The 23,092-nt window shown below is 39.7% G+C and overlaps 1 protein-coding gene across 11 annotated transcripts in view; it reads left to right on the forward strand.

The window, feature by feature from the left end:
* FMN1 (formin 1) overlaps positions 1–23,092 on the forward strand; it is a 501,299-nt gene that overhangs the window by 279,298 nt on the left and 198,909 nt on the right. The window lies entirely within an intron of this gene.

The raw sequence follows: 23,092 nt of genomic DNA on the forward strand, positions 1-23,092 counted from the left end.
ACAAGCAGGGTGACAATATACAGCTTTGATGTACTCCTTTTCCTATTTGGAACTAGTCTGTTGTTCCATGTCCACTTCTAACTGTTGCTTCCTGACCCTGCATATAGGTTTCTCAAGAGTCAGGTCAGGTGGTCTGGTATTCCCATCTCTTTCAGAATTTTCCACAGTTTATTGTGATCCACACAGTCAAAGGCTTTGGCATAGTCAATAAAGCAGAAATAGATGTTTTTCTGGAACTCTTTTCCTTTTTCCATGATCCAGCAGATGTTGGCAATTTGATCTCTGGTTCCTCTGCCTTTTCTAAAACCAGCTTGAACATCTGGAAGTTCACCGTTCATGTATTGCTGAAGCCTGGCTTGGAGAATTTTGAGCATTACTTTACTAGTCTGTGAGATGAGTGCAATTGTGCAGTAGTTTGAGCATTGTTTGGCATTGCCTGTCTTTGGGATTGGAATGAAAACTGACCTTTTCCAGTCCTGTGGCCACTGCTGGGTTTTCCAGATTTGCTGGCATATTGTTGGGGGAATAATAAATATGCAATTTAGAAAAAATGGTCCCTTTAGAGGAAAACTGTAGGGGAAAGTAGAGGGCCTTCAAAGGTGTTAACAGTTCTGTTTCTTAAGGTGGGTGTCTGTACATTGTTTACTTTCATAGTCCTTTAAACTATGTGTGGTTTCCCTGGTGGCTCAGCAGTAAAGACTCCATCTGCCAATGAAAGAGACCCGGGTTCAATCCCTGGGTTGGGAAGATCCCCTAGAAAAGGAAATGGAAACCCACTCCAGCTCTTGCCTAGGAAATCCCATGGACATAGGAGCCTGGTGAGCTACAGTTCTTGGGGTGGCAAAGAGTCAGACACAACTTAGCTATTAAACAACATCAATAACAAACTACGCGTACATAAACATGCATGTGCTCAGTTCAGGTCAGTCACTCAGTCGTGTCTGACTCTTTGCAACTCCATGGACTGCAGCATGCCAGGCTTCACTGTCCCTCACCAACTCCTGGAACTTACTCAAACTCATGTCCATTGAGTCGGTGATACCATCCAACCATCTCGTCCTCTGTCATCTCTTTCATCTCCCACCTTCAATCTTTCCCAGCATCAGGGTCTTTTCAAATGAGTCAGTTCTTCGCATCAGGTGGCCAAAGTATTGGAGTTCCAGCTTCAGCATCAATACTTCCAATGGATATTCAGGACTGATTTCCTTTAGGATTGACTGGTTTGATTTCCTTGCAGTCCAAGAGATTCTCACGAGTCTTTTCTAACACCACAGTTCAAAAGCATCAATTCTTTGGCACTCAGCTTTCTTTATAGTCCAGCAGTCACATCTGTACATGACTACTAGAAGAACCATAGCTTTGACCAGATGGACCTTTGTTGGCAAAGTAACGTCTCTGCTTTTTAATATGCTGTCTAGGTTAGTCATAACTTTCCATCCAAGGAGCAAGCATTTTTTAATTTCATGGCTGCAGTCACCATCTGCAGTGATTTTGAAGTCCAAGAAAATAGTCTTTGTTTCCATTGTTTCCCCATCTATTTGCCATGAAGTGATGATGCCATGACTTTGGTTTTCTGAATGTTGAGTTTTAAGCCAACATTTTCACTCTCCTCTTTCACTTTCATCAAGAAGCTCTTTAGTTCTTCTTTGCTTTCTGCCATAAAGGTGGTGCTGTCTGCATATCTGAGGTTATTGATATTTCTCCCAACAATCTTGATTCCAGCTTGTGCTTTGTCCAACCCGGCATTCCCCATGATGTATTCTGCATATAAATTAAATAAGCATAGTGACAATATACATCCTTATATTAGAATTCCATATCCTTTCTTGGATTGTCACTCAGAAAGCTACAAGTCAGAATGACACCCCAGCCCCCAGAGTCAGGGGCCTGGAGAAATTCCACCTGGAAAAATAGATACTCCTTTCCCAATTTGAAACCAATCTGTTGTTCCATGTACAGTTCTAACTCTTCCTTCTTGACCTGCATACAGATTTCTCAGGAGGCAGGTCAGATGGTCTGGTATTTCCATCTGTTTAAGAATTTTTCAGTTTGTTGTGATCCACACAGTCAAAGGCTTTGGTGTAGTCAATAAAGCAGATGTTTTTCTGGAACTCTCTTGCTTTTTCTATGATCCAGCTTGATCTCAGGTTCCTCTGCCTTTTCTAAATCTAGCTTGAATATCTGTTAAGTTCACGGTTCACGTACTGTTGAAGCCTGGCTTTGAGAATTTTTAGCATTACTTTGCTAGCATGTGAGATGAGTACAATCGTGTGGTAGTTTGAGCATCCTTTGGCATTGCCTTTCTTTGGGATTGGAATGAAAACTGACCTTTTCCAGTCCTGTGGCCACTGCTGAGTTTTCCAAATTTGCTGGCATATTGAGTGCAGCACATTCACAGCATCATCTTTCAGGATTTGAAATAGCTCAACTGGAATTCCATCACCTCCACTAGCTTTGTTCATAGTGATGCTTCCTAAGGCTCACTTGAGTTCACTTTCCAGGATATCTGCCTCTAGGTGAGTGATCACACCATCGTGGTTATCTGGGTCATGAATATCTTTTTTGTATGATTTTTGTATGCATGTGCTACACTTCTGTATAGTATTTCACAGCTTTTAAAAGTGTTAAAAAAGATTTCCTGTCCACCTCCCGCCACCATTCCAATCTCACCCAGCCCCCTGCAGCACCAGTTTTCAACACCTTTGGGCGTTGCTCTGATACTCTGCTATCTGTTGTGAATAGAGTTTTAGACAGTCACCATGTGCTTCCTATTTTGGGAGACGAAGATTTTTGTATTTCAGAATTCTATATGAATGCATAAAAGCTCATTTTTAAAAGAAATACAGTTACCTTCTGAAGTTATCAGTTACAGTTTCTTCATATTTTGTTTTGCTTCCTACTTTCCTTCTGTCCCTTTTTCCAAGTTTCTTTTTTATATTTCTTGGTTGTGACCTCTGTATTTCATGTTAGAGGATTATCTCAAAGAATTGGTAATCCTTAGCTGCTATTTTATATACAGGATTGAAGCATGATAAACTCAGCGTGAATTAATGACGTATGCCCAGTGATGGGGCTCTCAGTGGGGTAAAGAGTTGCAGACCAGCCATTTCATTTGGGTAGGCTTTGATGACAGGATCTTTTTGTCTTTGCTCTTAGATTGATCTATTTTTCCAGGTGGAATTTCTCCAGACCCTTGACTCTGGGGGCTGGGGTTTCATTCTGACTTCTAGTTTTCTGAGTGACAATCCAGGAAAGGATATGAAATTCTAAAAATGACTCTAGTTCAAGACGTCTCAGTCCCAATCTGTCTCATTGAATTTGTCTAAAAGTATACACCTGGCATTCAGTTGCACCTATGAACCAACTTTTAAATAATCCGCTAGTTTTTAGCTCCTCACCCTTCCCCAGCAAGTGATGACTCTTAATTTATGTGTGTCCAAGGTTATGCCTTCCCCTGCAGATTATTAGGTTTGTCCTTCTGTCACTCTGCCATGTAACTCACCACTCTTCCTATGACTTCTACCTTCACATTTCTATTTTGAAATTAAGAAGAGTCTACGAGTTTCACTGGGCTTCCCAGGTGGCTCAGTGGTAAAGAATCTGCCAGCCAACGCAGAAGACACAGATTTGATCCCTGATCCTAGAGAGAGGAATGGTAACCCACTCCAGTATCTTGCCTGGAGAACCCTATGGACAGAGGAGCCTAGAGGGCTACAGTCCATGGGGTCACAAAGAGTTGGATGTGACTGAGGAACTGAACAACAATAGCTAGTTTCACTGCAGGTAGATTTCCTGTTTCTGAATCTTATCATTTGAGGTTGATTTTTTAAGAAAAGGAAGTGAACAGGCCTTTACTTTGCTGCTTTAAAACTCAAAGTAGTTGTGATTTTCATATTTGAGAGGCTGTTGCCTTGTTGTAACATGATTGATGAGGCAGGCACATCCTTGCTGGGATGAGATGTGTTGCTAGGGAAAGAACACGGGACTGAAGTAGGCCATCTGGAGGACTTTGGACGAATGAATCACTTCCTGTGTGCTTGTTGCTGTCATACTTTCAGAAGGTGACTTGTCTGTATGAGAGAACCTCAGGGAACATATTTATTTTCTCGATTCTGGACAGGATGGATGTAGAGGCTCACACTTCATGGATGATGGCGAGTAAATATTTTGGATCACAGGGTTACTCTATTCCCATGATGACTGAAGAAGATAATATACATTTGCTTTCCATGATAGATGGGCTGTGAGAGTAAGGAGGATGATAAAGACTAATTATAGGGGAAGTGTGCTGGGGTATAGACTGAAAGCCCTAACAAAAACTTGTAGCAGTTTTAAAATCTGTGTATACAGTGCTCTTTCATCTTTCCTTTCTTACTAACATTTCCTGGAATCGTCATTTTATGTTTATAGAAGGAGCTCAGGGAGCCTTCTTGAAACAATGTGGTACTTAAGTCAAATGTTGTTACCCAGAAAATTAACAGGGTAGAATGACTTAGGTTGTAAATAGTATATGTTACAGCAATGGCTGCAAATTAGAACTATGTGCGAGGTTGTTCTGGATGAAGTATGCCCATAAAAGGAAAACTGAAAGTAGCCTTAGGTATCTTTAAAGAGGAAATGTTTCTCTTTGAGTTTTGTCACAGATTATGCCATCCAGTGGCTCAAGGCCCTGAAGCTAGGAGTGCCCACTGTCACTGGCTCTTCACCTTCCAAGCAGGAGTGAGAAAGAGCCAGGTAATTTGCATCATGGTACATGCAAAATCAAAGGCCATCCATCATTTCTGATACCTTGAATGCAATGATTATCATTTCAAAGACATGCGATGACATTGAAGATAATAACTTTTCTGTTGCCCATTATCTCTAACCAGCTTGGAGTAATTATTAGCATGTGTTCTTTTCAAAAGCCTAACACTCTAAATTTTGGAGAGAGAAGCACTATTTGAGCCACCAAGTATATGTAAGGGGCTAGATTCAGTGGTTTAATACTAAGTGAGAAATTACGTAGGTAAGGCAGGAAGTCCATACCCCTGATAAGCTTTCTTATTTATAATCCTTCAGAGGGCAATATGGCTATCTGTATACCTGCGATTGGCTTTATATGAGAAAGCTGTACTCCTTGACTGAGCACATAGCTTTGAGAGAGGATTCCATGAATACTGATAGAAAAAGGGTACATCTCCAGTTAGCAGAAAAAACTCTAGGAATTAGGGATTATATAAACATACAAGCATATATCAGGCATTGTGCTAAATGTGAGTGATAATGAACAAAGTACTTCATTCATTTATTTGCAGTCACCTGACTACTCAAAAGTGTGATCCATGTACCAGCAGCAGAAGTATCACCTGGAAGCTTATTAGAAATTAAACATTCTCACTCCTTTTATTAGTTTCCTAAGGCCAGCTTAAATTACCACGAATTGGGTGGCTTAAAGCAACAAAAATTTATTGTCTCCACAGTTCCAGAAAGTCTGAAATTAAGGTGTTGGCCAAGTCATTCTCCTTCTGAAACCAGCAGTGGAATCTTTCTCCGTTTCTTCTGGTGGTTTGCTGGCAATCTTTGTTAGTCTCTGGCATATAGCTGCCTTCATCAACACATGATCTTCATCTTCACCTTGTGTGTCTCTGTGTCCTCACATAGCCATCTTCTTAAAAGGATGCCAGTTATATTGGATTAGAGCTATACTCCACTCTAGTTCGGGCCTTCCCTGGTGGCTCAGACAGTAAAGAATTCTGCCTGCAGTTTGAGAGATCTGAGTTGATCCTTGGGTTGGGAAGATTCCCTGGAGAAGGAAATGGCGACCCACTCCCGTATTTTTTCCTGGAGAATTCCATTGACAGAGGAGCCTTGAGGGCTACAGTTCATGGAGTCACAAAGAGTCAGACACGACTGAGCAACTAACACTTCACTACTCTACTCTAGTATGGTCTTCATTTTAATTACATCTGCAATGACCCTATTTCCAAATAAGGTCACACTGTGAGGTGTTGGGGGTTAGGACATAAACATATCTTTTTAAGGGGGAATACCATCTCATCCATACATAGTGAATGAAATTTTGTATTTTTATTGAGGGCCCCAGTAATTCACAGGCACACTTAATTTCCAGGAGAATATCCCATGGGTTGTTCATATGTACCATAGACAGTTTTTTAGTGTCTCCACCAGAATTCTCTGAGGGCTTTGCCTACAGGATGTAGAGGTATGTAGGATAGAGATGTTTCCCATGCAACTTAAGAGTACTGGCGAGAAAGCTTTCCCTTTGCTCCTCAATGCTAGGTTCAGTAGGGTGGAAAGGGGACGAGAAAGAACATTTACTCTCCCAGTCTTTGATAGTCATGCCGATTGATTATTGAGCCAGGAATTTGAAGTGAGATTGTAATAAATGTAAAACAGAAAACAAGTGAAACATGACTCATAGGTCCCATAGCATCATACCTCTGGTATATCTGGAGTAATGAGCCACTGTGCTCCCATCCCTCCTAAAAGAGAGTAAATAAATTCTTCCTCCTGCTGTTAAACTGGGAGTTACATGTATGGAGTAAGTTCCTGGCTTTGGGAAAGTTGAGTCATGATGATTGGAGACCATGTGAAAGTGTAGAACTGAGTTTTTCCAGGTTATCTTGGTGTTACTGTCTGTTCCAGAGAGTTCTTATTTCCCCCCACTTTCTGACCACCATAGCTTAGTGTTCACACTATCAGTTTCAAAGTCGAACTTTTGAATATTTAGTTTTGTTTTTATGTTTACCAAAAGTCATTATCTTCAAACTCTTCTTCTTCTTTTTTTTTTTTCCTGCTGTATAGCCCTCTATCTAGATGCTTCTCAGTGGTTTAGAATTTTCATGTTCATCACACACATGCACTCTTTCAGGGACCTTGAACACTAAGAAATACTAAGCAGATGTTTCTCATCTGTATCTTGGGTATAACAGTAGCTTTGGTCCTGTTTGAAGACTGGACAATGAATACACTGATGTCTCTTGGTCATTTTCTCTCCAGAGTCTCTGATCAAGAGAAAATGCATGTGGTTTTATCTTTAGAATTTGTTTTCTATAGATCACGGAAACTCCCAAACCAACAGAAGTATGTCTTGTCGCACCCACCCCTGATCCCATGTGCCTCCTCTCCCAGCCCAGCCTCAGCCTTCACCTGCTGTGGCCTTCTCTCCATTTGCTTTCTGAACAGAATCCACTGGTCTGAAAAGCAGTAAAAGGGTTTTTCTGTCTCATCAGTAAGGGAACAGGATGCCAAATATGTTCTCAGATGCAGGACAGGATGACAATTTGCCTTTTCACATTTCTTGGTGAAGAGCCTAAATCCTTAAAGTAAACTTCATCTGAGCAATTTTACATGTCCCCAGAAATGAGGCCATGGAAGAAGTTCAGACCTAACAGTCTGACAGAACAGTGAAGCTTAGTTTTCGTTGAAACATTTGGTGGGACAGATAATCAGGCTGCATGTGGAAAGCTTATTTTAATGACATTTATCAGGCCAGTTGACAGAGGCTACTACCCAGCAGCGTACCCGGCCTTGCTGGCCATCAGCAGCGAGGGCTTGTTTATACCAAGTCAGGTGACATTTCATAATATGGCACCAGGGAGCCAGCCAACCAGCTCCTGTGGGTGTGATGCCAGAGAGTGCCAGGGGTGGAGAAGAAGGGACAAGGAGCCTGAGTCAGCATTTATTTTTCCCAGGCACCTGCCAATAAACAAATGCATGTTCATTCTCCCTGAGGAGAGCGAGACAGCTGCCAACTGGGGCCTTGCTCTCCCCTCCAGCTGGCCCTGGCTCTTGGTACTGGATGGGAAAGTAATTGCTTACCTGTCCCAACTCCAGTCTTTGTCACACTAGCAGTGTGTAGGAGAGAACAAGGATGGCCACAGCTATAAAGTGGGATTGAGTCAGTTGCTTATTTCCATGATTTTGGGTGGGGAGGAGGTGGCGTATAAGGCCTGCATCCGTGGGCTACCATGCCCCATGGCCCTGTTTCGTCTTGTACTGTGAGTGAGTGTTGCATGCTCAGTCATATCCAATTCTTTGCGACCCCGTGCACTGTAGCCCACCAGGCTCCTCTGTTCATGGGATTATCCAGGCAAGAATGCGGGAGAGGGTTGCCATTTCATTCTCTAGGGAATCTTCGCTATCTAGGGATTGAACTCATGTTTCCTGCATTGCAGGTAGATTCTTTACCATCTGAGCCACCTAGGAAGCCCATCATCTTCTGTTGTTGTTCAGTTGCTTAGTTGTATCTGACTCTTTATGACCTCATGGACTCAGCACTCCAGGCTTCCTTGTCCTTCACTGTCTCCCACATTTGCCCAGATTCATGTCCATTGAGTTGGTGATGCCACCCAACCATCTCATCCTCTGTTGCCTCCTTCTCCTCCTGCCCTCAATCTCTTCCAGCATGAGTCTTTTCCGATGAATCTGCTCTTTACATCAGGTAACCAAAATATTGGAGCTTCAGCTTCAACATCAGTTCTTCCAGTGAATATTCTAGAATTTCCATTGGGAAATACTCTTTTCCAAATTAGATTTTCATTTCTTGTAAAAATAAGGATTTCCAGTGTAGGAGGTATGTGAATGGGTGAGAATTAAATGAGAGTAAAAATTAAGCCTAGGGGTTCCTCAATCCAGCCAAAGTTCAGATTCCATACTATTTATATTTGTGGTTTGGAGAAATGATCAGCTCAATCATCTGAGCTTAAAGCCCCTAGGATAGGTGCATCAATTTCTGCATCTCCAGCATAGGGGTCTACCTGCTTTTCAACCTAGTCCACAAGAATGTCTTCAGGGTAAATGCAACAGTCATTATGAAAGCATCTTGGTCCCTTTGGAAGCTGGTGACTTAGAAATTCGAAGGATCACTGCTAATGAGACAAGCTGACTCGTCATCAGTAACGCATGTGCTACATGCCAGCCTCCTAATATCTGTAGTTTTGCCAAGTAGTGGAATTTGGTGAGTGTTGATATGAAGCATAAGCAAAAGATATGGCCAGTCTGAAGACACAAAAATAGAAATAATGTTTTTCAGGATTTTGCTTTGGAGAGTCAGCTTGTCTCCTTTCTGTGTATTCTCCATTGTGTTGTTTGATCTCCCTGAGAGAGGCAGCCACATACTCATTTGTGCTCTACAGTCGAAAATGTCCTCCCCGTGGATGTGGAGATTTGATATATCTCATTATCTTGAAAGTAACTATTACCCGTGTATATGGATCCTTCATTTATTTGTTTGTTTTTGATGGAGGAAGGGAAAGGCAGCAAATTTCACACGTACTTAATTTATGGGAAGTGACCAAATTTTGATGTTCACGGGTGATAACACATGAGGCTCTATTTAACTAGACGTGGAGCCTGTCCTCTGGCCTCTGTGATAAAACCGAGTTCACTTAAGATGGAGATCCTGTGACTGAAACTGAGAAAGTTCAAATGTGAGGACTAAGCCGAAGAACAGAATACCCACCTTCCTCCACCTTAGGTTTCAGCGTGTTTGGTGTCTAGCTAAGGTGTAAGTGTGGGAATGAATCCTCTTTTTCAGACAGGGAGGGAGGGCTCCCTGGAAGAAGGCTTCTGTGATTCTCTTTATTTTGTAGCTGAGCCGAGCTCACACAGCCAAGCATGCTTCCAGCATTCATGGCCTATCCAGACCATTTATTTTTATTTCTGGCCACATCTGCCAAGCCCAGGCAGAAAGCTGAAGATATATATGGATTTTATGTAGATGTGAAAATCCCACCGGAGCTGGCAGGAATTCTTTCTCGGTCAGTCTGGCAAGACTCTTCTAGCCGAGCAGCCAGGGTGTGGTTTTTCCACTGGAGCAGATCTGTCTTCCCATTCCTGTCTTCATTCTTATTCAGAGAGGCAGGTTTTTCTAAAAATCCACATATGTAAGAAATAATGATCATTTGGATGCACAGGCTCAAGGTGCGGGCTTAGACAGGGTGGGATATGGGCCTGCCTTCCCCTCTCTGGAAGGCATGGCGAGAGTTCTTTAGGCGAGGTGATAGTGCGCATGTGTGACAGGCCCTAATCCTAGCATGCAGCGGGGGTCTGGAAAGGCTTTGCCTTAAACTAGGCATGTCTAATAGGGTTTAATGCAACCTGTGAGTTTGCCCCTGCACGAGGTCAGCTTGTAGGTCAGCGGAATGCTGCACAAATTGCATTCTCCTCCAGACTGTAATTACACCTCGGAGAAGACCAGGGGCTGCCAAGTTCAGCTGACTTCAGATAGGACCAAGATAAACTAAGGGCTTGCTAATGCTTCTCAAAAGGTGATTTTTAAGGCTTTGATATAAAGCATCTCTTGTTTAAAAAAAAAAAAAATGATGGTCTTGAGGTTTATGAAGGAGCTTTGTGTAGGGGATGGTGAGACCAGCCATTGTCTGCCTTCCCTGAGAGCAGAAAAAGGTTGTTTGAAATGGAAGCATGAAGAATTCAAGTCAGACACAAAGTGAAATGCTTTGGTGCCAAAAGTTACTTAATCCTAGAAAATGGTTTTGAGGATTTATAACAAATCAAGTAATATGCACCTGAGGACAGAGAAGAATAAAGAACGGGTATTGGGAACAGTCATAGAATAGGAATAGGATGGAAATTTTAGATTGTGTTGATAGTTAGCTGAGGAGGGATTGTATTTTATTTGTTTGATGGAAAATGGCTATAAATATGTATGTGTTACAAGCCTTTAACAATGATTTCTTAAAGTATGAACTTTCCTCTAAAGTAAGTGTAGTTGCTCAGTTGTGTCCGACTCTTTGCAACCCCATGGGCTGTAGCCCACCAGACTCTTCTGTCCATGGAATTCTCCAGGCAAGAATACTGGAGTGGTTGCCATTTCTTTCTCCAGGGGCTCTGCCTGATCCAGGGATCGAACCCACGTCTCCTGCATTACAGGCGGATGCTTTACCATCTGAGCCACCAGAGAAGTAAAAGTAATAGTTTCTCAGTTGTGTCTGACTCTTTGTGACCCCATGGCTGGAGCCCACCAGGCTCCTCTGTCCATGGAATTCTCAAGGCAAGAATACTGGAGTGGGTTGCCATTCCCTTTTCCAGGGGGTCTTCCCAACCCAGAGATCAAACCTGGGTTTCCTACATTGCAAGCTGATTCTTTACTGTTTGAATCACCAGGGAAGCCCGGGAAAGTAAGGTCCATCCTTAAATATCTGGGCCATTCCAAAGAAAGAGGATAAATCATTTTCAGTTTTCTTCAATGCCAACAGCTGAGTGATTCCAGAATCCACTTAAAGCAGAATATTCATTAGGTGAGCAAACTTTTATAAGTACTCATACTCTCTTATAAATGTTTTCTGAAATATCTTTCTCAAACAGCCTGAAATGGGCATTTTATTCCAAGGACCCACTTGGAAGGAAGTCACAATGAGAGCTTCAAGGCATAATTCTGCCTACTGGCTCCATATCCACATAGAAAACTATTAATCTGACATTCACGTTATGGAACCATGGACTAGTAAAGTCAGGAATCCTACCAGTATCCAAGAGTCAAATGTGGAAGACTGACCTAAAGGTCTTCAGCTTGAAAGCCCCTCTGTGGATGGTGCTTATGCCTAATGCAGAGCCTTCACCTAGTGGCCACACAGAATGGAAGGCATTCTTTCTGTATAGGTAGATGAAGTTTAAGTTACAATGTCATTTGGGGGCCCTGGTCTGCAGAACTTTTTATTTCTCAACTCTCCCTCGTGGAGAGGTTTTCCACAGGTGAGACCTGGACTTTTGTTTCAGGAAAAAGGTAGGGAATGTTGCACTTCCAGAAATGCTTTTCAGTTTACCCGGAGGAAGACTATGCACCAAACAGCCATTTCACTTAAAACCCCCACTTTCAAAAAGCTCTGGCATTTTTTTAGGGATCATATACATAAGAACAGTTAGAAATTCTTCATGTTAACTGATTCTTGTAAATAGCTCCCTTATGTCAGAGTTATTTATGTGAGTTTCTCTTTTAAACTCATCTTTGAACTCCCATTGGACAAGTATGTGTGTATATGTATATGTGTGTGTTATATACATAATGTATATCTATTATTTTTAATTTTATACTCCTGCAGTGCACCAACATAGGAGCTTGCATTTTGTGAGTGCTGCTGAATTGGACTGTGTCTCAGGGTTGGTGTGTGAAGGCAGGCCTAGAAGTAGAAGGCTGGTCTCCTGATTTTTCTCTCAACAACTAGTCATTGGTGATGATGGCTATCACTTTCCATAGCTAGCCAAGGGACTGTGACAGCTTGGAAGGCTAAAGCTAAAAGCTAGAGGGAAGGACCATTGTATTTATGGCTCAGGTTCTTAGTTTTCTTTGCATTTCTACTTAGATTCTTGAACTGCTGGGAACCTTTGACTTGGGCCAGACAACTTTAAAGTTTTAACAGGATAATAGCAGCCAGGATGCTTAAAGATGAATGCTTAATAATGGGTTAAATTTTTGAGTTAATAAATGATTTGACGTGTTATGGATTTTTTGTATTTAAAGTCCTGTGGTAATTTTTTAAATGTATTAAATAGTAAAGTATATAAGACTGAATAAAAGACTATTGAATATCTGACAGCCTCAGGCAGTTTAGGATTGTAAAAGTTTTCCAGATAACCATTATTATCGCCACTTCATACTATTCAGTAAGGCAGATACGGAAGGTGTAGGTGATTGTGGTTTCTTTCAAGCCCAAGATTTATTAGAGAAGCTAGTGAATGGGGAAGAATACACAAGATTAGTTTATCTTCCTGTCGTATTTTCTTTCTTTTCAAAGAGGAATTTTGAAGGTGACTTTAACCTTTGTAGAAGTTAGCTTATCAAGACAACATATAATAAAAGAAAAACGAGCTATTTTCAGTTAGTGAAAGGTTCTACATACAATGGATCTGGTTATTTGAAACTTGACCATGATTATAAAAAAATATTTTAAAAGCAGTATAATAATCGTTGGTTGATAACTAACGTCTTTTAAAAAAAATCTTTGTTCCCTTTCTTTCCTTGTTCTTTCCATCAGTTTTCTTAATCTTGTCTTTTATTCCATGTTTTCTTCTTACCTACTCTGCTGTGAAGGTAAATGCTTCAGGTAAGAGGTTAATCTGAGTAAGGAGTTAATGAGATTTGGGCACAAATCAGAGATTGATCAGAAAGGAGAGTTGGGTAGCAGAACAAAGTGTCCTTCTGTTTCTTTGCCCCTTGCTTTAATGCCCTAGCAGTGAGGTGACCACACTGACTTTATAGGGCTCTTGAGCATGAAGTATTGTTACTTTTCTGGAAATCCACAGGGAGCCACTAAAGGAATAAAAGTTTACAGTATCGTGGTGCTCACTGCCCCCAATTCACAACTGTCCATTTGGATTGGCTTGTGGGCAGAGGCACATAAAACCTTAGCAGAGGTGCAGTAAAAGGTAAGTCCCTTCCCTCTTCTTCCCTTAGACAATGCCTCTTACCACCACCATCTCTGTGTAAGTCTTACTTCCTGCTGTTCACCCATGTTGTTATTTAAATTTCTTTGCATTGAACCAGTCCAATAGATAGTCATTGAAAAACATAGCAAAAAGGACACAGAGACAATTCACAAGAACATATGACCAATAATAAACTGTTTAACCTTACTATTAAATCATTAAAAATCCAAAATAGTGAAAAAAAAAAATTCTACCTATCCAGTGGGCCAACATTTTTAAAACCAGTGATACCCAGTGTAGGTAAGGGAACAGGCATACAGTCACTCTCAAATACTTGGCAGCGGTGTGAATTGATAGTTCTTGTTGGAAACAACGTGACAATATTTATCAAAATGTAAAATGGACATGGTTGAACAATTTCTGTAAGTCCCTCCTATAGAAATACGACCTCAAGTGACCTCAGGAATGATTTGAATAGATACTGAAGTCTTAGACCAGACTTTTTAGAGGACTGAACTCTCAGTGATTCTGTTTATTAAATCTAATGTGTTGTTTTCCTCCATGTGGTTTTTTTTTTTTTTTTTAAGTCTTTTTGCATATTGGACTTAAAGATATTTTAAAATATTTATCTATTCTACTCTCTGTGGGGTTTTTTAATCTCCTTTTTACTTGTGATTTTTTTTTTCTTGTAATTTATTTGGTAGTGTCCTCTGCTTCCTAAACTGAGAGCATTACAAACCACAGGCACCCCTGACTTATTGTGCTTTGCAGATATTGCATTATTTACAAATTGCAGGATTGTAGCAACCCTGCATTTAGGAAATCTATCAGTGCCATTTTTTCCCATGGCATTGCTCATTTCATGTCTCTGTCAAACTTTGGTAGTTCTCACAATGTTTCAGACTTTATTATTATTATTTGTTATGGTGATCTGAGATCAATGATCTTTGACATAACTCTTGTTGTTTTGGGGCACCATGAGCCATACCATTGAAGATGGAGAGCTGAATCAGTGTGATGTGTGCTCTGACTGCTCCACCAACCAGCCACTCCACCATCTCTCCTCACCTCCTTGGGCCTCTGTATTCCTGAAGACACAGTATTGAAAGTAGGCCTGCTAAGAACCCCTCTGTGTCCTCTAAGTGTTCAAGCGAAAGGAGGAGTCATACATCTCTCATTTTAAATCAGGAGCTGGAAATAATTAAGTGTAGTGACGAAGGTACGCTGAAAGCTGAGATATGCCCAAAGCTAAGACCTTTTGCGCCAGTTAGCCAAGTTACGAACGCAAAGGAAAAATTCTTGAAGGAAATTAAAAGTGCTACTCCAGTGAACATACAGATGATAAGAAAGTGAAACAGTGAAAGTTTTAGTGGTCTAGATAGATCAGATCATCTGCAACATTCCCTTAAGCCAAAGCCTAATCCAGAGCAGGGACCTAACTCTCATCAATTCCGTGAAGGCCGAGAGAGGAGAGGAAGCTGCAGAAGAAAAGTTTGAAGCTAGCAGAGGTTGGTTCATGAGGTTTAAGGAGAGAAGCTATCTCTATGACATAAAAGTGCAAAGTGAAGCAGCAAGTTATCCAGAAGACCTAGCTAAGATAATTTATAAAGGTGGCTATTCTAAAGGACAGATTCCTGTTGTAGCTGAAACAGCCTTCTGTTGGAAGAAGATGCCATCTAGGGCTTTCATAGCTTGAGAAGGAGAAGTCAAAGCCTGACTTCAAAGCTTCAAAGGACAGCCTGACTCTTTTGTTATGGGCTAATGCATCTGGTGACTTGAAGTTGAAGCCAGTGCTCATTCACCATTCCAAAAATCCTAGGGCCCTTAAGAATTGTGCTAATTCTATTCTTCCTGTGCTCTATAAATGGAACAACAAAGCCTGGATCACAGCACATCTGTTTACAACATGGTTAACTGAATATTTTAAGCCCATTGTTTGGACTTACTACTCAAAAAGAAGATTCCTTTCAAGATATTACTGCTCATGAACAATGTACCTGGTGACCTAAGAGCTCTGACGGAGATGTACAGTGAGATTCACTTTGTTTTCATGCCTGCTAACACAATATCCATTTTGCAACCCATACATCAAGAAGTCATTTCTCACTTCAAGTTTTATTCTTTAAGGAATACATTTTATGAGGCTATAGCTGCCATAGATAGTGATTCCTCTGATGGATCATGTCAATTGAAAACCTTCTGCAAAGAATTCATCATTCTAGATGCCATTAAGAACACTGGTGACTCATGGTAAAAGACTAAGATCTCACCATGAGCAGGAGTTTCTAAGAAGTTGATTTCAACCCTCATGGATGACTTTGAGAAATTCAATTTGGACTTCAGTGGAGGAAATCACTGAAGATGTGGTAAAAATTGTGGGAGAACTAGAATCGTAGAGATGGAGCCTAAAGATTTGATTGAATTGCTGCAACCTTATGATAAAACTTAACAGATAAGGAGTTGCTTCTTCTAAATGAGCAAAGAAAATGGTTTCTTGATATGGAATTACTCCTGGTGAAAATGCTGTGAAAATTGTTGAAATGGCAACAGAAGATTTAGAATATGACAGAAACTTAGTTGATAGCATAGTAGCTATCAACTTAGTAGCAGCATAGTTTTAGAGGACTGACTCAGTTTTGACGAAGTTCTACTCTGGGTAAAATGCTATCAAATAGCATTGTATGCTACAGAGAAATTGTTTGTGAAAGGAACAGTCAGTTGACGTGGCAGACTTTATTGTTGGCTTATTTTAAGAAGTTGCCACAGCCACCCAACCTTCAGCAACCACCACCATCATCAGTCAGAAGCCATCAGTGTTGAGGCAAGACCCGCCACCAACAAAAATGTTATCACTTGCTGAAGGGCTCAGATGATAGCATTTTTAGTAATGTTATTTTTAATTAAGGTATATATATACACACACACATATATACACACACACATACACACACATATATATATATTTCTTTCTATATATATATATATTGCTTTTCAATATATATATTGCTTTTATATATATATATTGCTTTTATAGGGCTTCCCTGATAGCTCAGTTGATAAAGAATCCGCCTGCAATGCAGGAGACCCCGGTTTGATTTCTGGGTCAGGAAGATTCTCTGGAGAAGGGATAGGCTACCCACTCCAGTATTCTTGGGCTTCCCTTGTGGCTCAGCTGGTAAAGAATCTGCCTGCAATGTGGGACACCTGGGTTCAATCCCTGGTTGGGACGATCCCCTGGGGAAGGGAAAGGCTACCCACTCCATTTTGGCCTGGAGAATTCCAGGGACTATAGTCCATGGGGTTACCAAGAGTCAGACATGACTGAGCAACTTTCACTGCATACTGCTTTTCTAGGCATAATACACTTGTACATTTAATAGACTACAGGATAAATATAATTTTTATATGCACTGAGAAGCAAAAAATTTGCATGACTCACTTTATTGCTGTTCACTTTACTGCAGTGGTATGGAACAAACCTGTAGTATTTCTGAGGTGTGCCTGTACAGTGTTTGAAACAGGATGGTACTGATATAAAGACAGACAGAGACCAATAGAACAGGAAGAGAGCTCAGAAATGAACCCACCCATACATGGTCAAATGATCTGCAACAAGAGTGCCAAGACTAAGAAATGCAAAAAGGATAATCTCTTCAACAAATGGTGCAGAGAAAACTGGATATCCAAATGCAAAAGAATGAAATTGCACCAGGATCTTTCAGCATAAACAAAAATCAGTTCAAAATGGATTTAACACTTAAATGCAAGATATGAAACTATAAAATTCCTACAAGAAAATGTGAGGAAAGCATCATAACATTGGTCTTAGAAGTTATTTCCTGTATATGACACCAAAGAACAGACAACAAAAGAAAATAAGTGGGATGATATCAAATTAAGCTTCTACACAGCAAAAGAAATAACAGTGAAAAGGCATTATGTGGAATGGGATATAATATTTGCAAAACATATATCTGATAATAATATCCCAAAATAGGTGAGGCACTCCTACAACTCAGTTGAATAAAAACCTGATTTAAAAATGGGCAAAATCTTGTGTAGATGTTTTTTGAAAGAAAGCATACAAATGACCAACAGGTATGTGAAAAGATATTCAACATCACTAACATCAGGGAAATGCAAATCAAAACCACAATGATGTACCACCTCACATCTAGTAGGATGGCTATTGTCAAAAACAAAAACTTAGTAAGTATTGGTAAAGACGTCCAAAAATTAGAAAAATAGAAGTACCACATTATCCAGCAGTCCCATTTCTGGGTATTTATCCAAAAGGATTAAAAACAAGATCTCAAAGTGATATTGCACTCGTCTTTTCATTGAAGCATTATTCAAAATAGCCAAGAAATAGAAATAAGTTACATGTTCATTGACCTATGTGTTTATATATATGCATGCACATACACATATGCAGTAGGGTATATATATATCTCCACATATGTGTGTGTTGTTTTTGTTTAGTCACTCAATTATGTTCGGCTCCTCTGTGACCCACAGACTGTAGCCTGCCAGGCTCCTCTGTCCATGGGCTTTCCCAGGCAGGAATAGTGGAGTGGGCTGCCACCTCCTTCTCCCATATATGCACACATATATACACACACAACCAGTCCATTCTGAAGGAGATCAGCCCTGGGATTTCTTTGGAAGGAATGATGCTAAAGCTGAAACTCCAGTACTTTGGCCACCTCATGCGAAGAGTTGACTCATTGGAAAAGACTCTGATGCTGGGAGGGATTGAGGGCAGGAGGAGAAGGGGACGACAGAGGATGAGATGGCTGGATGGCATCACTGACTCGATGGACGTGAGTCTGAGTGAACTCCGGGAGTTGGTGATGGACAGGGAGGCCTGGCGTGCTGCGATTCATGGGGTCGCAAAGAGTCGGACACGACTGAACTGATACACAAACACAATGGAATATTATTCAGCCTTAAGAAAATTCTATCGCACACTACAACGTATATGAACCTTGAGGACATTATTCTAAGTGAAATCAGTCAATCACATAAAGACTAATACTGTGTGATTCTGCTTATATGAGGTATCTAAAATAGTCAGACTTGTAGAAGCAGAAAGCTGCGTAGGGGCTGGGGAGAAGGAAATGGAGTAAAGCTGTTCAAGGGGTCTAGAGTATCCATCCTGCAGGATGAAAAACTTCTAGCCATCTGCTGTACAGCAGTGTGCATATAGTTAACAGTGCTTACTGTACATTTAAAATTGTGTTGATATGGAAGATTTCATGATTTTATTTCTCACTCCTTTTTTTTTTAACTGTAATAAAAGAAAACCTTTTATTTTCAATTATGGTCTTTCAAACAATAATTTCAGAGACCAATTATGGTCTTTCAAACCTTTCCAATTATGAAAATGAAAGAAATGAAGAGGGCGTAGAGCATATATCCATTCTATGTCCACCTTGTTCCTACCAGTTCAGCTGGTTTTGAGAAACATGGTATTATTCCACAATTGAAGAGAGACTACATGGAAACATATACAGGTCCATTTTTAAAGCTCTAGTTAGAGATAGACAAAGAATTTGACACAAATAAGGAAGAGAATACAAATGCTCTGACTTGTGCACTGCTGACCCCCTTTTTAGGAAGTAGTAATGCATTTCAGGAAATTTAATTTTTTAGTCCAGCTAGCTGAAAGTAACAGACACTTTTCTTCCAAACACCTGCTGTGCCCAGTTAATAGAATTGCAGGAGTAGTAATATTGTTTCCACAGGTCAGCCTGGTTGAATAATGAAGTGGAAATGAATTTGCTTGCTTCTGTTTATTTAAAAAATTTATATTTTATATTGGAATATAGTTAATTTACAGTGTCGTGTCGATTTCAGGTATACAGCAAAGTGATTCCATTATACATATACCTATTCTTGTTCAGACTCTCTCCCATGTAGGTTATTATAGAATATTAAGTAGAGTTCCCAGTGCTACATAGTAGGTCCTTATTGGTTATCTGTTTTACATAGAGTATGCATATGCTAATCCCAACTCCTAATTTATCCTTCCCTACATCTTTCTCCTTTGGAAACCGTAAGTTTGTTTCTGACACCTGTGAGTCTGATTCTGTTGTGTAAATAGATTTATATCTTTTTTTTAGATTGCACATATAAGTGATGTATGATACTCTTCTTTCTCTGTCTTACTTAGTATGGTAATCTCTAGGTCCATCCATGTTGCTGAAAATGGCATTATTTCACTTTTTTATGGCTGAGTAATATTCCATTGTATATATGCACTATATCTTCTTAAACTGATCATCTGTTTATGGGCACTTGGATTGTTTCTGTATCTTGGCAGTTGTAAATAGTGATGCAATGAACATTGGGGTGCATGTATCTTTTCAAGTTAGAGTTTTGTCTTTTCCTGATATAAGTCCAGAGATGGGATTACAGGATCATATAGTAACTGTTTTTTGTTTTTTTATTTAAAGAACTTTCACACTATTCTCCATCGTGGCAGTACCAATTTACATTCCCTTCAGCAGTATAGGAGGGTTCCCTTTTTTCCATGCCGTCTCCAGCATTTATTGTTTGTAGACTTTTTGATGGTAGTTGCTTGTTTTTTATCCTATGACAGAATCTCAATTTCAATTTCAATCCTTCCCTCTCTGTTCTCTTGTGGTTGTTCTCTTGTCTTTTTTTAATTAACTATTAGAAAACCTTGAATTTGAACCTTGTTTTTCCTGTAGGAAGACCGTGTTATCCAGGGTTTTCAGAACCCTAACTGGATAGCATGGTGAATATTTGTCTGAAGACATGTTTTACAACCAAATTGTCCTCTTGTCTTACATTTGATTCCTGTGCCTGTCTCCTTGACATTGATGTGTATGCCATAACCAAGGTTGTATCTCAGTCACTATCTTGGACTTTTAAGGGTAAATCCAGTCCTTTCTCAAAGCTTTTCTTCCTTTGAATTTGCTTTGCAGATAGTTTTATTTGCCTTTTTAGTTCTTCTCAGCAGTATTAAATCATTAAGCTTTACAAAATTTATAAGATCAAGGACGTGATCTGTCTTGGTCACCTCTGCATCCTCCAAATCCAAAGCAGTGCCAGGCACATAACAGGTGCATGGCAGATGTTTGTTAATAAATGAATACATGCCTGAATATATACACAAAACTTTGGATTTTCTTAATTTTGTGTTGGACTTTAATGATGGTTTCACTTTAAATTTGTGTCCTCTAAGAAAAAGCCAGAAATTTCATTTTTAAAGAAGATGTTTGATTATATATAATCTCTTCTTCCTTTGCTTTTATATAAAAAAATTAATGAAAATACCAAGTATCTTCTTTATTTCTTAAAAACTGAAATTCTGTATCCTCCAAGAATCTTTCTCTAAGGCTAATGTTGAAATGATTAAACACATTAAGCTGATCATCAGTTTTTACTTTTATCTTGATGAAAGCTTAATGTTTACAGTACTTTTGGCCTAACAGTATATATAAGAGTAGCCATGCTGAGCAGGGGATGATAAGGGGCTGGCAGTAATTGACTCAGTATTGATTGATAGATAGGTAGACAGTAGTCTTGGTTGGAACAAACTAATGTTATCCCTTATTGTTCAACCAGCAAGCAACTCAGCTAGTTAGTACCAGTATAAATGTAGATGTTTATTACTATTTAATCTTCACTATGTTTTTGGTAAGTTTATATGCTCATAGGTGGGAGAGGAAGCATAGCTTTTTAGTTTATATTTCACCCAACAAAATGCATTAAAGACATATGATTTGATGATGTTTTAGGTGATTTCATATTGATTTTTGTGGCCCTGCTACAGGAAAGAAAAAGAAATTTTTTTCCCTTAGTGGTCACTGTGTGATATGTTCTTTGGAGCTGATTTGATTTACTAGATTTAGAGAGAAATGAAACTATAATGAGCTCTCCATGGAACATTCATAGAGGGTTGAAATAATTGTCAGTGAGGTATTTAGAGTTTCTAAAAAGATTATAGAAGTTTTTATATACATATATAATATTACTGTTATAAAAGAGTACTTCTAAACAACTTCAAACTAAAGTTGTATGTACAAAGTATTATTAATCATAGCACAACCACAGAGCAACCTAACCCTCTTGAATAGAAAAATTTTATTTAAATAATATCTACATCAGGAACTATTTTAGGTGCTTTATGTATGTTATGTCATTTAATTTCTAGAATAAATACACACACTCAGTACAGTGAAGCCTACTCGTGATGAAAAGTTGAATTCCTAGAATTTAAGTCACTTTTCCAAGGTCGTATGACTGGTCAACAGTGGAGTCCAGATCACAGTGATCTTTCCCCTGAGCCACTCAGTGGATGGTCTGCAGCCAAGGAGGTTGGAGGCCATGAAGTGACTTACAAAGTCCCACATGGTAACAGGCCAGTGATAAGTGGCAAAGTTAGATTAAAAACTTGCATGTGTGGTGCAGTTACAACTTGAAGTGTGTTTGAATAAAAAAGATAGGAGTAAATTAAATATTATAGAGGTTTGCATGCTTGTATTAGATTGGTGGAATTTGGGGTGGTATTTTTCCTTTATTTTCTAGATATCTTTCAAATTAAAGTTTTTTTAAATTTATTTATTTTAATTGGAGGCTAATTACTTTACAGTATTGTAGTGGTTTGTGCCATACATTGAAATGAAACAGCCATGTATGTACATGTGTCCCCATCCTGAACCCCTCTCCCATCCTCCCCATCCCATCCCTCAGGATCATCCCAGTGCACCAGCCCTGAGCACCCTGTCTCATGCATCGAACCTGGACTGGCGATCTAGTTCACATATGATAAAATACATGTTTCAATGCTATTCTCTCAAATCATCCCACCCTTGCCTTCTCCCACAGTGCCCAAAAGTCTGTTCTTTACATCTGTGTCTCTTTTGCTGTCTCTCATATAGGGTCATTGTTACCATCTTTCTAAATTCCATATATATGTGTTAATATACTGTATTGGTGTTTTTCTTTCTGACTTACTTTGTATAATATGCTCCAGTTTCATCCACCTCATTAGAACTGATTCAAATGCATTCTTTTTAATAGCTGAGTAATATTCCACTGTGTATATGTACCACAGCTTTCTTATCCATTTCTGCCAAGGGACATCTAGGTTGCTTCCACGTCCTGGCTATTGTAAACAGTGCTGCAATGAACATTGGGGTTCACGTGTCTCTTTCAGTTCTGGTTTCCTCGGTGTGTATGCCCAGCAGTGGGATTGCTGGGTCGTATGGCAGTTCTATTTCCAGTTTTTTAAGGAATCTCCATACTGTTCTCCATAGTGGCTGTACTAGTTTGCATTCCCACCAACAGTGTAAGAGGGTTCCCTTTTCTCCACACCCTCTCCAGCATTCATTGTTTGTAGACTTTTTGATAGCAGCCATTCTGACTGTGTGAGATGGTACCTCATTGTGGTTTTGATTTGCATTTCTCTGATAATGAGTGATGTTGAGCATCTTTTCATGTGTTTGTTAGCCATCTGTATGTCTTCTTTGGAGAAATATCTGTTTAGTTCTTTGGCGCATTTTTTTATTGGGTTGTTTATTTTTCTGGAATTGAGCTGCAGGAGCTGCTTGTATATTTTTGAGATTAATTCTTTGTCAATTGCTTCATTTGCTATTATTTTCTCCCATTCTGAAGGCTGTCTTTTTACCTTGCTTATAGTTTCCTTCGTTGTGCAAAAGCTTTTAAGTTT

Source organism: Bos indicus, chromosome 10 (assembly GCF_029378745.1).
Source record: "Bos indicus isolate NIAB-ARS_2022 breed Sahiwal x Tharparkar chromosome 10, NIAB-ARS_B.indTharparkar_mat_pri_1.0, whole genome shotgun sequence".
NCBI classification, from domain to species: domain Eukaryota; kingdom Metazoa; phylum Chordata; class Mammalia; order Artiodactyla; family Bovidae; genus Bos; species Bos indicus.